Here is a 16,054-nt window from a genome sequence, read left to right on the forward strand (position 1 = left end):
TATCAATATGAAGGATTAGCGAAAATACGAATTTCTTTCTTAGTGGAATTATGAGTAGGACTAGGTAAAAAATGGCCAAGCGACTATTTTCCTTCAATTAATATCTTCACGGAAAATACGGTATTTTCTCAAACTTTTTCAGCTGAATTGGTCTCTTCAGTGTTTCTTCAACTCCAAGCAAGCCGTCAGTCAAATGAGCACACTCGCGGATTTCGCTAATCTCGTTATTTAAATATATTTACATTGTATGTATATTTTTTTCTATTTGTTTTTCTCTTTTTTTATATAAAATTTACCCATACAAAAAAATGAATATAATTACGATTATTATTTATTAATTATTAATTAATTATTAATTATCATATTAATAATAATAAAAAAAAATAATAATAATAATAATAATAATAATAATAATAATAATAATAATAATAATAATTATCTTGATAAACTCGAATGAAAACTCGCAGTAATTGTTGTCCGAAAAACGCAAAACTTGTTTTATTCTGATGTCCTTTTTTTCTTTTTTCTTTTTTTGTTTTTTTTTTTTTAATTGAAATTTAATTGAAATATTTGTCACGAATTGATCGATGTAAGAAAATGTTTACCTAAGAAGTTCGGATGACCGTTCGGTTCGGGATTCGGACCTTACACTGGACGGCTGCCGCCAAAAATGTGGACTAGTATACCGAACGTCGGTACAGTGGCGCCGATCTGTCGGCAAGTTTTCGCGGTCCTCTGCGCGACATTTATGGCACAACCCCCGCCAACGTTTCCTGATTGGTCGATCTTACCAACGAGATTCGAAGTATTCGCCTTACATTTACATATTCGATTGTATTATTTCTTCCTCCCCCGTTACTTTTGAAGATGTTTTTTTTGTTTTGTTTTTGTGAAATTACTTCCTTCCTTCTTTGATTATTTCCTTTCTACATTCTTTTATTTTCGATCTTCTAGTTTCTAAAGTTTTGTATAGTATCTTATGTTGACTCATACATTTATAATTATTCCAATTTTCTTAGAGTTTTTCAATGATAATTTTATTACAGTTACTTTTACTTTATTTCTTTAATTTGTTCATTGATTTGTTTTTTTTCTAAATGCATTTTAAGATTTTTAAAAAATTTGATTTATAATTCATAGATATCTTAATTTATATTAGATATACGTTTAGTTTACGTTGAACTTATTTGGTATGAATTTAATTGAAGATGTTTTGTATTTTAGAGTAAGATGGTGGGACGTCGTGACGTCACAATTTAGCCATCCGCATTTAGGAAAATCAGAAAGGCTGTTAGATATGTTTCTTCCTACTCTCGTGGGAGTCTATTTTCGTTGACCCGTATATGCCAGTGATTCGTGAAAACTAGCGCGTTAGTCCTGTTAGAGTAACACCTTCATTTCTTTTTAATGTCAACTATGCACTCGTATGTTGCATTTTGAAGAATTATTGAACATTATCAACAAAAAAATAACATGAACGTAAATTATATTTTTATCTAAAACACATCTCTCATACACACACACGACAAACACGTATATGTGTACATAAAGTCACAAGTTTATTTCGTATTTTTATAACAAGCGAATCATCAATCTTACTTGTTTGCTATAGCACCTATAAACGTTTAGTAAAAATAGCACGACTAGTCAAGACGATTATTCGATCGATGAATTTAAATTGTGATTCGATCCTTATTGATCCATAGATCTATTTATTCTTAAAAGAACACTCGTGAGAGAAAACTCGTGATGATTATACAATTTGGATTTGTTACAGTACAATATTATGGATTAGTTTAGATGTTTACACCGACTTACAACTACGTCAAATTTAAAATATATTCATTGTGAACTTTAGTTGTTAATAGAATTATTTGCAACCTGTTTACTGTTCCATTTTTTAAGTTTGAATCCAAAAGAGTAAACACATTTATATACCAGTAAGATACTTGGTATATTTAAACTTGTTTATAGACAAAAACACTTTCAGATTTGTATTACCGAGAATTTTCAATCGTATTAAATTTGCCATTAATGTTTAATTCAATTGAATAAATAGATCTATTCGTTATAAACGTTATAAATAAAATTCTTTCAAATATTATTGAATATTTATCAATAATATTTACTTCAATCTTTTCTTCGTTTATAGTTTTATTTATTTTCAAAATACTAGGTTGTGACATACATTCCCATTTTACCGTCCCATATTCTTTATTAACAAAAATGTTTTTTGCAAAATATTTATCGCGATGCAATATATTTAATTTGAATATAAGAAAATAAATAAATAAAAAGAAAAACACAAACGAAAAATAGAAGAATAAAGGAAATAAGTAAAGGAGGACGGAAGAAAGGTGATCTTTTTCGATTTGGCACTTTTGATAGGTCGACCTCTTAGGACGCTATGAGTATGTATGTACCGGGTGTTCTAAATGCGAGGCTATTTTTGTAGTGTCTTCTTGTGTATACCGGTCAGACCCGGCAATACAGATATACATGAGAGACGCGTCGCATTTATTTTCAATTCGGCCACGGCCAAAGGGAGAAAGAGAGAAAGAAAGAGAAAAGAGAAAGAGAAAGAAAGAAAGAGAAGAGTACGGATACGATGACGATCGGCACCCATCAACAAGACTATGCCATGACACACGTTTAGAGTATGCACGACCGTGTCGTTTTAATGCTCGCGAGAGGTCGAGACCTTTAAGCTCTCGTGAGAATGATCAAGACACAGGTGGTAATGATTGTGTATTGCTAACAATAGTTAGAAATGTTTTCTTATTCATAGGTAACTACTACACTGTCGCATAACCAATTATTTTATTTTAAATGATTACTAACAGATATTACTATATTTAATTAAAACATATCGATAGTATAAATTTGTATGATACAACGTACCAATAGTTTATTGATTATTATAATTAGTTTAAATCGTTATACTTAAAAAATGTATTTTATATAAGTAATATTTATAATTAATAAGATATTAATAATATATTAATTAAAGGTAGTAAGTTGTAATTTACAATAAGTATAATTAGTTAAAATAATGATCGTACTATTGTACTTTACTTGTATAACAATAATAGTGATAAGATGATAAAACAAGTATGAAACTCGTGTGTCCCAAAATTTGGCTAACAATAAGTGACCTGCACGAATTAGGCTCCGGGTATAAACGTATTACAACATTCTATATCTTCTTAGCACTTGACCCAATTTCTTGATTCACGTTTCTCAAACTGCTTTCAAATTTAGAAATCCACGTTCAGTCTTGCTAAACGTGAACTGATTGAAAGTAAATTTTTTGCCTCAACTCAAATTATAGTTAAACAAACATGTTTTATATTGCATTAATTTACATATAAATAAATAAATAATTTATTTATTTATTAATAACAAATGAAAAATATATTGTTTTTGGTTATTTGCAAAAAGGTGAAAAATCAATATATGGGGAGCATGAGAGTTTTACGTCGTAAAGTCCGTCGGTGAAGGTTGATCCCAGAGTAAATTGAAACTTATGAGTTTTCCAACCCTCCGAAGTCTTCTTCTGGTTCCTCTTCTTATACTTTCGTCCGCCATTCTTCTTTGCCGTTAAGGAGATCACGTCTCCTTGGTAACTGATACGCCTTATTAGCTGTTCTCTCCTCACTTCGTACCTAAGTCTCAGGAGGATCATGCATCTTTTGCTATCTCCATTCAATGTGTCTTTTATCTTTCTCATTTTCTTCATTTTTTTTTCTTTTCTTATGTCTATCTATCCTTCATTTTTTTCTCTGTTTATCTCACTTTCATTTTTCATTTCTCTTATATACACAATTTATACAATTTGTATTATTTCTTTTAGATATTAGAAATGACAGCAGCCAGCTACCGAATTATATGTCCATGTACACATAGGTATCAATGAATAGGGCCACAAATATAGGACATTGTTGAATCCCAATAGATATAGGAAAATATCAAAGCTATTCAATGACATTTAAGCGATTTGGGTGGGCCACTACCGTTTTTGGGGTGTCAGTATTCATTGAGAGAAGAAATTTCGTGACCGCAGACCATTTCAGAATTTAGTCTGCTGCTATACTATTACCCCCATGACCAACTACAATAGCTACCGAATCTACGACGGATACAAATATTTTCCTCAAACGTGATTTCACGCACTAACGCTTCTTCTCTATAGTCTACCTTTGGAAATGTATGTTAGGCTTATTTTAATAAGCTAATACACGCATCAATGATATTTAGTAAAACAGGACAAAATTTCGTTTATCCAAGGTGATTAGGATTATTATTACATCATCGATTCGAATAATGTTTTATTTTCAAAATAGAATAGAAGAAATAGAGTCTGAGATTTTTCTTTTTCTTTTCTTTTTTATTTTCTATTTTTTTTTTCGTGAAAAACTTGTGAAAAGGTACACACTTTATACATTCCTTTTGTTAGGATGACATCTGCTCATTGACAATGGTAATAGGCGTGAAATTCAGCAAATTTGTTAGAAGAAGCCAAAAGGACGCTGACAAATTCTAATTTATGGGACCCTAAGAACAACCAGGTGTGGTCCTCTTGGATCCATTTCAAAAAACTTGAGTAAGAAGAAGAGACTATCACAGATCATCTTGAACTTTTTGTTTTCCAAATAATTTTGTTCATTTATAAAAAATTCGAATACAATAGGATTGTTAAGAACAATTAGAAATTTGTTGCTTCATCGTTAAAATGTATATTTTAGTTTGAAACAATTGCGTCTTTATATACAACTGACTCATCTTTTAATCGATTTGACAGTTAATATTCGCATTTAAATGTCCAGTTGATGTTCCCATTGTCTCGCCTTTTGATTTCGTCTTTGCCACGTATCGTTTTTATCGAGGGTTTAATTAAACCTCATCAATCTTTATTAGCCAGGCTGCCTTCATATCGACAGCATTGATTTCATGACGTTAACTTGGAACCCTCGGAGAAAAGCTAACTTGTGTTCTATAGTACCCATGAATACGTTTATGGGGCATCGAAGGGTAGTGCACCCTGCTAAGTATTTCATCATGAATCAAGTTAAGACAACGTTTATAGAAATAATATTACTTTTTTATCTTTTACATAAAAACATTTATTATATACAAATATTCTAATTGAAAATCTTGACATATTTAAGAAAAATAGATAATATAATTTTATATCTAAATGTTTTGTTAAAAATAGAGAATTTAATCATAAATGATACATCTAATTTAGTATCAGCATGAACCCTCTTTAGACCTTCCTATATAACACCACACCTTTTCCAACCATTATTTCAAGTGACTTTGTACATTTTTGATTACCGTTAAACCCTCAAAGGGTATCACAAATAAAATTTCATTCTTTGCGAGGTGTAACCAATAATATTATTAAACAATTTAACCATTACATTATTGATAACATTAAAACAAATATTCTAAACAAATGATTACATATATTTATATTAATTTTGTTTTGATATTACTTTCTAATATCGTCAAAATTTTGTAAAGGTTTAAAATATATAGGATAAAATGAAATATGTAATTTATAAGATTATTAATAAAAATATTCTATCAATAAAGTTAGATGGATATGATTAGGGTAGTTGTCGTCGTGCATGTTGAGGAGAACTAGATTGAGAAATAAATAGCGTAAAAGCTCGTTTGCAGTGTCTTGTAGGTCGTCTTTCACATGGTAATGACGATCGTCCAACATTAGACCGCCGAGTCTAATATCGACTAACGTAATCCTGGCTTAGGCCTTAGAACCCTCCCATTTCACACTCTCTCTTTCTCTCTCTCTCTTTCTCTCTCTCTCTCTCTCTCTCTGTCTTTCTCTCACAACCGTTTACTTTAGCTTATGGTACTGGTATAGAGCAAAGGGTCTCGCCTATATGACAAGTATATTACGCCATGCGTTTATATCAATTAGCCCCTGACGTTTTGGGGGTGTGCTCACTCGTGAGACCGATTCTAAAAGGGCCCTTTCCTCTTTCCTACCAAACCTCTAAACGAATATTCCCTTTTGTTTTCTTTTACGTCTACACTTTTGCAATCAAAACTCATCAAATTGTCCCTATAAATGTAATAAAACAAAGAAACTTATAAGAATAAAGTTGTTACATAATTATTGATCTAATAAATAAAATTCAAAGTATATTAATAAAAATAAAATATTAAATTTAGTTATTAAAATCAGTTTTAGGATATCCGCTTTGTTACGTTATTTCTAAGATTGTTGTTGTTCGATCGATATAAAAGTCGAAGACAAATTTGACATATGCCATTGTAGTAAAAATTTGTAAGAAAAGAAGGGAACAGATAAAAAAAAAGAAAACAGGAAACACGCCTTCTTCTATCAATAAGAGAGTGAGTGAGAGAGAGAAAAAGAGAAGACTTACACTGATAGATCTTTTTTTATTAACGTTTCCTCCTTCTTTCAGATGGCTCTTAACTATGGACGACAAAGAAGTCTCCTTCTACCAATAGACCATCTCCTTCGAGTTTAAATCCATTTAAACGGGCCCGACGATGAGGATGCTATAATATAATACCGGTTACACGCGATCGATGGTATTGGATCCACTGGTGTTACTTAGCAGCTGGTCTAAAAAGAATTTTGATTTATCGTTTCTCTACCTCCAAGTATTTAGGGACTTCCTATTTCGATCTAGCACGATCAACAACAGATCCTAAGTATACACCATATTTTTTTTTCCTTTTCTTTTTTTTACATTATCAACAATTCAATACTTTTTATTAAATATTTTTGATAAACAGTACAGGAAGAGAAGGATTTTATTTTTGTAAAAAAAAAACTTAAGTATAAAATATTAATAATTGAAAGGATAGGGAAATGGACAAGAAAAATAAACTCAACTCGTGCACTTTTCCAAATGAAGGCATAAACATTTCCTTCTCATCGATTGCGACCTCGTATTTGCTGCTTGACCAAGCACAAGCACATGGCTACTACTAGATAATACTGATCAACAAAAAAAAAAGAAAAAAAGAAAATAGACGAATAAGAAGAGGAAGAGAAAGAGGAAGAGGAAGAAGAGAAGTTATAGAATCTTTGGATGAACATAATCGAAAAAAATAGAGAGTAGAGAGAAGAGGGGTCGTGTCGTTTAAGAAGAGTAACTAGGAAAAGTCGAAGCTCATGGGCGTGACAATTGGCCGGATGTGTTTGCCATTGTTAAAATTGTGCGGTCCTGTCCTGTGGCATGCTACTTCTTCTATTGCTATAAACCTTCGATCGATTTCGAAGAAAACGGCTGGAAAACTTGTACATTGTTGGATTTGACGTTAAAGGGACTTGTCGGTTTGCTAAATACCTACCGATAACTTTTCTTTGTTGGATCAGTTTGAAAAGGTGACGATCTTTTGATAAATTTCAGCCAATTTTTATTGGATGTTTAGTTCAATGCTTGTATCTATCCGTATATATATATATATATAGTATATTCGTTTGTTTTATTTGATTTTTTTTTATTATATTTATAGTTGAAAAAAAGTACACGCCAAAATATGTTCGTTCAATTTTATCGTATCGTTTAGTTTCCTTATTTTCTTTTTTCTTTTGCAAATACTAAATGGATCGAATAATTTTATTAATAATAATCTTTTTTTTTTGTTATTATTTTCTATATAGATCCCGTACGTATACAAATACGCATATAGATTTAGAAGCTTTAGAGAATTCGTGAGACAATAGGATACAGACATGTACGATGAGCTTCCACGCAAGCTATTACCTCACTTCCGCTAACACAAATCTGCACTTTAGTTGGCGTAAAGCTGACACGATGTTTTTATCTGAATCTCTACCTACCACCGAACAACTTATTCAACCCTCCGATATAAGTTAGATATCGTTGATCGTTTCGTTAATATTTGATAAAGTTCCAATAGATCTCCCTCTTCAATTTGCAGATTAAATTGTCGTGAAATTATCTGATCACTATGTTAGAAACTAGTCGTGATAAGTACGTTGATATTTTAATATTTATAAATACACACACTTACGGTAAATTTTAATTTAATTTTTTTTGTTTAAAACATTGTATTTCATTAATTTTCTTTATAATCTTTTATTTCCATGTTTTTACTTAAACCAATTATACGCAGAGTAAATTATTTAACAATTTATTTTAATCATCGGAAATGTCTACTTGTAAGATACAAAACAAGTTCTTCAAGAACTTAAAAAGCTTAATGAAGCTTTTTCCTTGATAATGTTTCTTCTTGGAGATTAATTAAATGCAATAGTTCGTGCTAATATAATATTAGTTGCGTTAAAAAGCTTTTAATATTATACGAAACGTTAGAATTTGCCTTGACGAGTGGCAAGTTCAAGAGAGATACCTTTTCCAAATAGTTTTCTTAGAACGTGTCAATTATTTTTATAAAGGCTCCTTGCGTGTGTTAAATAAATGATTTTTCTCAAAAAAATGACCTTGGAAATGATCCAAGCGCAAACTATCTTATTGTGCAAGATCGGTTTGTTGCACGAAATTTATTCAAATTTTATTTCATTCGCGTTGAGAAAAATCTTTTTTTAACACTTTTATCGCAACTTATGACCTTCTGTTTATTGTTCAACAAAAAGTATTTACGATTGAGTACAATAAATATTTAAATGAAACAAATCGTACGTTTAACTTATAAACTACCATTATTATTACTTCCCATATGATATTGTGTATTATTGTATTATAAAATAACTTATCATTAATTAAATATCAAAGTTGCAATTAATTAATTTTGAACATACTCGAATACATGCAAATTAATAACAAAAAAAGAAAACCCCGCGAATTTTGGCTCTACACCTTATCGACTATTTAAACAAAAAATACAATTTGAAGTAAATAAATAAAGAATTAAGAAAAAAAAACAATCTTAATAATACCTTAATTATTTTGTTCTGCGCAGGATAAAAATCCGTGAATAAACAGTAAACGATTGGATAGTTGCCAGGAGGAATCTTCAGTAGAAGTACTCACTTCGCGGGAAAGGCTCTCGTTGCGTTCACTTACCTTCAGGAGGGAAATCTTTGGTGGTTCTGAAAGTAGGGGGGTAGATTTCACCCCCTTCCAATCCCTCTCCTCTCTCCCTCCCTGCTACTGGTAGCAGCGTTATCGACCACTGTCGCAAAAGCCACGCCTTTGCCCAGGTGAGAGGACAAGAGAAGTAGAACGCAAAGGGGGGAGGCCGACCCTTCACCTACCCTCCCCTCTAACCGCCACTCTTCCTTCCTCCACCCTTCATCGTATTTCTATCATTCTTTTTCATTTTCTGATGACGATTCTCTTTCTCTTTCTCTCTTTCATTCGAATTTCTCTTACGATGAAGAAGATCGGATGTTTGTGCGATGAATAATCGAACTGGCGGCTAAGGGCAACACCCAGAGCCCATTTTATCTCCCCCTTCCCTTTTCCCATTCCCTCATCCCCGAAAAAGCAAAGTACTATTTCGTTTCAAATACACTTTCAGCTTGTATTGTTGCAAATGTTTGCGTTTAACAGGCTTACCGAACAGGCAACTGCGTTTCCAACTGCATTGTGCCTGGATTTGAGTAAACGACGGCTTAAAGATGAGAGAGAAAGAGAGAAAGGGAAATAGAGAGAGTGGTGTAGCTTCTCACAGGAGGTGTCCTTTGGGACAAAATATTAGAAGGAAATTGAGCGACAAATCAATGCACGCGCTAACGCCAAACTTCAATGAACAATGTTTTCCATGACAATTTTTGGCTAGAGGCAAATCCTTCAAGGATATATAATCTTTAAGATTTTCGAACGAAAGAATATGTTCTACAGGGTGGTTTGTAATTCTATTACCATAGTTAGAGATTATTGATCAAGTAGTCTGAATTTCTTTTTTCTTTTTATTCGAATACAATCTTTGGATCAGTGTCAGAAATTGTTGAACCGATTTTGTCAAGTGATATTCGTGAATTTATCAATTAATTTTAATAATTAGTGATCATTTGTATTTTATTTTTATTTTTTCTTGTCGAAAATTTGTTCATGTAATTAATTTATAGATTTTAATATGTTCAAAGTAAAAAAATGATTAGAAAAAAAAGAAATAACAAGTGTTTTGTAATTCGAGTTTATAGATTGTCTTTTTTTTTCCACGGGATTTTCTGTACAAACATATGTCTAAATATCAGCATAACCATCGTTTAATGGTTCATACGTGTGTCGTATAGTACATTTCATTGTAAGTTGATGGAAAATAGCGAGAACAGGGCGTGGGAGTGTCATTGGTCGACACGTGCTCATCAAATTAGGGTTCTTTCAATTGGTACCGGCGAACGTTCGACTTTCAATGCTTTTTTTTTAACTTATGCTTGCTCATAAAAAAAACCATGACGATATCTTTAATATCAACTTAGCATAAAAATCGCATAGAATTTGTAATTTTTCATTTAATCAAATTTAAAAGGATCAAATTTTGTAAGTTTACGATTAATCAATACGAACATTTAGAATAATTAATTTTTATTTTACTTTATATACATATATTACTGTGTATATTTTTCTATTACAGATATTACTCTAGTATGCAAGCAAAAATTGAAAAAGAACTTACAAGAATTGAATAAAAGTTTATCGAGAGAGAAAAATTCAGAAGCATCGTGTAGATAAACAATTTCAAGAGTGAAGAAGAGGGAAGGAGAAAGAAGAAACGGAGCAAAAGATCAATTATGTGAAATCAAAATTTTTGGGATCGTATATAATAATAAGTAAGTATATCAATAGACGTAGAAAAAGCATTCTAGGGAATGAAAGGGAAGGATTTCTTTTTTTTTTCTTTCTTTTTCCTTCATCTCTCCTAGCTACTTTACACCAACCCCTAATTCAAAGTTGTTCTTTCACCCTCTTAAACGTTTCCTGGTTTCGCGGCTAAATCTGCTTAAAGCGAGCCGTCGCTTGAAAAAGGTCCTGCAACTTTTCTTATTTCCTTCTTTTTTTTTTTTCTCATCCTGTTACCATTTGCACACTGATTTACACGAGGATTTTTATCTTTTATTGAACGAGGAAGACACGCAATATAAACATTTCTTTTTTTCTTTTTCTGTTTTCAAAGGAATGTCATCGATATTTTTAACACATCTGCGAGATCGTTCTTAAATAAATATTATCTTTTCTTTTATTGGAATATTTCAAAGATATTGTAATACTCGTTGCAAAAGTTGTTATGTCAATTTAGATATATATATATGAGCCTAAAAAAAATGGCATAAGTCAATTTTTCAAAATAAATGGCTTATATATACGGAGTGTACCATTTAAATCGATCCATGAAACTGTTGATAGTAAATTAATAATATCAAATAATGTGTTATTTTAAATCATTCAATTTTTGTTTAACACATTGTTTTTCTATCATTAACAATAAACAAACCTCTACAAGTCGTGCATCGTACGAAATAAAATGAACATGTAAATATTTAATTTATCAACATATCATTTTTCATTTCAATAGTATCTCATTTCTATTGCAAAGAATTTGTTATTTGACATGATATATTGTATAAATAATATTTTCAAAAATATTTCTAAGAGACTTTTCACAGAAATAGAATGAACGTGCATTTCGTATATTATTCGATTCGTACCATGCAACTATCGTCTAACATATTTTATTTTGAAAATATTTAAATGAATCGATTTAAATGGGACACCCTGTATATATATACACCTCTTAACGTTAATTGAGAATGAAAGTATTGATATCGAGTGTCAATGTTTGGTCATTTTAACGGTTCGATCAAATTCCTGTTTGTCCAACTTTCCTACTCGTTTAAACCATTTGATACACGTGTCTAATACAAACCAGAAAACTCATACCAAACATACATACATACATGCGTATCCATAAATATACTTTTCAAAGAATCAAACGAACATTTGACAAAATTTTGTCTTCAGTTATAACGAGAAATGGGTTACGGTGGAATAAGGGGGTAGAAAGGGGAAATTAAAAAAATAAAAAAGGATTGGAAAGGAATAATCTATAGGGAATGATAAATAATTGAAAAAGAAATTAGTTTTTACGTTCTTATTCGGGATTTTATTGATTAAGTAATCTTAATACATCGCTGAGCCGCAATGTACCATAAAGAGAACGGAACCGGAAACGATCCATTCTTAGCGGGGAATATGCTTTGTCGGTGGTTGCTCGTCGCCCGGAATTTCTCCTTTGATTAATCTACTCTCGGTGCTTTTTCTACCCTCAAAGACTTATAATCTCAACCAATGCGATTCCTTCTGGCAAGTATCCAATACCTCCTCTTGCACTTAGCTTTTCATATCTTAAGAAGAACAAAATATAGAGAAAGGAAGAAAAAAATAGAATTCATTTTTTCTTCTTCTATCTTCTCTTCCTTTTTTATTTTTATTTGATTTTCATATCATAAATCTGTAAAGACATTCACTTTTACATTCTTAATTCTTATGATTCTATATAATTTATTTATCTCAATAAATTCAATTGAATATTCATTTTTAAAAAGAAATGGAAGAAACATTTTTTGTTTTCGGGAACGGACATTTATTTTTAATATTGCAAATCAATTAATTCCTCATAGACGTTTTTTTTTCTCTTATTCGTTTTTACAATTCTAATATTTTTTCTCTCTTTTCCTTTCTTTTCTTTTTCTTTTTTTTCTCCCTCTTTGATTCAATTGAATATAATAATTCGATAGAGAACATTCGATTTTCTAACGAAAAAAAGTAAGAAAAAGTGTCGAGGGGGTTTTAGACGGTGAAACTTGTTCGCGAAAGTTTTTCAATCGTCCAAACTTTCTGTCTGTTCGTTTATCGTACATCGAAAAGAAAGAAAGGAAGGAAGAAAAAAAAAGAAGAAAAAAAATGAAAGAAAGAAAGAAAGAAAGAAATAAAAAGAAATAGAAATAGAATTGGCATGTCGAAAAATCACTAAAGAATTTTCCTATCTCCTTTTCTATATCACACTCTGACACAAGTAGGATAGCGAAGAATACTTTAAAAAAAAAAAAAAAAAAAACCAGAAATAAAGAAGAACTTATCAGGATAGTAAATCCATAACAATTAGAATGCTCTTTCCGGTCGCGTGTGTTCAGTATCCTCGAAAGTGACATCGGCACGTGCCCGAGTTTGATTGGCTTGACAACAAAAAAATATGTAAAAAAGGAAGACCGTATCCGGTGTTAGGTAGATCGTAGATTTACTATTGTTGTTTAACGACTGGTTACCATGAAATTAGAGTTTTTAGTCACACGACCTTCAAGGTCATCGAGATTATACGTGAAAGGATTGTTAAAAGGGTGGTGCTTTCATATTTTTTTCCCTTCTTTTTTCTCTTCGATTACTCCTCCTCCTTCACCATCTCTTTCGTTTATTATTATTATTATTATTATTATTATTATTATTATTATTATTATTATTATTATTATTATTATCATTGTATTTGTTAGATTTTATGGGAAAGAATAGTAATGTGACTGACCATCTAATTTTTAGTATGGAAGATAGAAAGAGATGGTAAGGAAGGTTCTCTTCCGTTTTATACGTAAGGTCCACCCCACGGAAATCAGGCAATAAAGCAGTCCGGAACACGGTCTTGCCCTTTCAACCCCCGTCCACTTCTCTACAACGGTATTGTCAAAGTTTTTTCGCTTTTTTTTCTCTTTTATCAGCCTTTTTCTCTCTTTTTCATTCATTCACTCTTTATCTCATTTTATCCTTTTTTTTCTTTCTTGATTCGCGTAGAGTAGTAGCTGCTAACACACCCCCTCGATTAGATTCGGAAATATTAGGGGACGTCCCGTTGCTCGACAAACTATCAATTTATTTTACTTCTATCGATTGGCTAGCAATACAATTTGTATATAGAAATGTATACCGTAAGTATTATCGTAAAGAGAGATATTTAAATTTTTTCTTTTAACATCTTCAATAAGTTATAAACGAATAAAATAGTAGAAGAATCTATAAGTAGGATTTAAAATGTTATACTACAATTTAAAATTTTAATATTATAAGCATTATCATAAAGAGATATTTTAATTTTTAATAAAAAGAATATTTAATTATAATATCATCTAAAATTAATAATAAACGAAAAGAAAAAGGGATGTTAGTAACGAGAATCGAATCTATAATTAATAGATAACAAAAAATTCTATTATTAATTTAAAATTGTTAATGAAGAAATTTGCTTATAGATAAAAAGCGTTCGCGATTAAACAACATTTGTAATTATTGTTGTAAAACGTACAAATATTTTCATAGTTTAATTATGTGAATTGTAGTTTAGAGGTTGAAGGTTGACGGTTGTTAGGTGGGTAAGAGGGGGCAGGGGGAGAGGGTAAAGGTCGGTGGACTATGTCCAAATCTATAGATTACAGGCGGTCATATAAATCATGGTACGACCTAGTGTAGCTGGTTGAATGTTATCTCGTGTTTTCGGTTGAATGCACAGTGGCATTTCGCAGGCCTCGACATCACATATTCTTCTTTGCTGTGCTTCTACGGGGGGGTGCGTTTTCGTTTTGTACATTACTTCTCTCTATTTCTTTCTCTTTCTCTTTCTCTTTCGAGAATCGCCACAAAGCATATGCCGGCCGCTGTCCACTCCATTTACTTCGCAACGTCATCATCTCTCGTTATGTATCATGGATAACGAGAAGAGATAGCAAATGTTAAAGGGACTCATCTTTTTTGGACCTTTTTTTATAGGAAATCTGGAAAGCTTTTAATATTCTCGATTCAATACATTTATTTTTACTCCCTCACACAATCACCCCCTTCACTTCTTCTTCCCAAAAACACGAAAATAAATATAATAGAAGATGTATATTAAATATTAATACTAATTATTTTATTGCGATCAGAATTATAATAATAATTCAATTCAAATAATATGATATAACGATTGAAACAAATATACATGTATATATATGTATATTTGTTTATATATTTATATGTGTGCCCATAATTATGAAAATGGTTTTTTAAGTTATATATCTTTTATTTGGAGATATTTAAAGAATTATATTTGAACAATAAAGGAATTCTATATGTAATATTAAAATAACAAACATTATCTGACTATTTATTTTTGACAATATCGTGAAAATTACATTGAATTTATTGAGTTGAAAAATAATGTGGTGTGAAATAATTGATAAAATAATTTTTTTTTTTTTAATTTTGACTTATACAGTTACACTTTCATAATAATAGGCACATATATGTACAAGCTTATGAATAAAATTCTTTCGTCAATTTTCAAATTTATATATTAGAATAATTTTTTATTTTTTAAATATTATATTATTAATAGAAGATTTGCAAAATTAATATACACGTAGGAATTTTATTGGAAATATGTGGATGGCATTAAAAAGTAATTAGTTAATTTTTAATAAAATACAATTTTTTATCTTGCTAGGGTAACGTAATTTGAAAATGTTTATGAAAATAATTAGGCATTCTCACAATTTATCCTGAAAAAAAAGAAAAAAATTTTCTTCTCTATCAACGTAGAAGTAATAAAAAATGGAGACGATTTTTTTCGTAAGGAAAATAAATAAATGAGGATTTAAATAAATGCTCAATTGATACAATTGTTAGTACAAGATACCGTCTTAAAAGGCTAGTGACCCTTAGCAAAGCACGATAGGGGGTGCCTTCAGGAAATCTAAACCGGTAACAAGATGGCCGCGGGGAAACGGAAACCGGAAACTTGTCACTCAAGCTACGTTGGCTTCCGACGTGGATCGAAAAAAGGGAAAGGAAAGAGAAGGAGTAGAGAAAAGAAATATAGAACAGTAGCAGCCCTTTAAAAAGGGCTCGATGGAGATTTTTCTCGTCCAATAAACTGTCGGAACATTGAATTTAATATTACATGATAGGAATAATATTAGATGTATTATACTTTTTCTCTTGGGATTAGAATTTATTAAATATGTTTCTCATATATGCATGTATATATATATATGTATATATATTTTGATAATATGTTGATATATATACATGCATAT

General features: G+C 30.8%; 1 long non-coding RNA gene across 11 annotated transcripts in view; it reads left to right on the forward strand.

Annotated features, from left to right (window-relative positions):
- LOC107069083 (uncharacterized) overlaps positions 1–16,054 on the forward strand; it is a 35,014-nt gene that overhangs the window by 3,754 nt on the left and 15,206 nt on the right. For 6 of the 11 annotated variants that reach the window (XR_016176445.1, XR_016176443.1, XR_016176439.1 and 3 more), the window contains exons 2-4: positions 6,459–7,390; positions 8,953–9,193; positions 10,573–10,768. This is a non-coding gene — a long non-coding RNA (uncharacterized LOC107069083). Of the gene's footprint in view, positions 1–6,458; positions 7,391–8,952; positions 9,194–10,572; positions 16,051–16,054 lie in introns of those variants that run through there. The other 5 variants (XR_016176437.1, XR_016176446.1, XR_016176440.1 and 2 more) reach the window with 5 other exon arrangements.

Source organism: Polistes dominula, unplaced genomic scaffold (assembly GCF_049000335.1).
Source record: "Polistes dominula isolate Pdom_NZ unplaced genomic scaffold, Pdom_raw_medaka contig_73, whole genome shotgun sequence".
NCBI classification, from domain to species: Eukaryota; Metazoa; Arthropoda; class Insecta; order Hymenoptera; family Vespidae; genus Polistes; species Polistes dominula.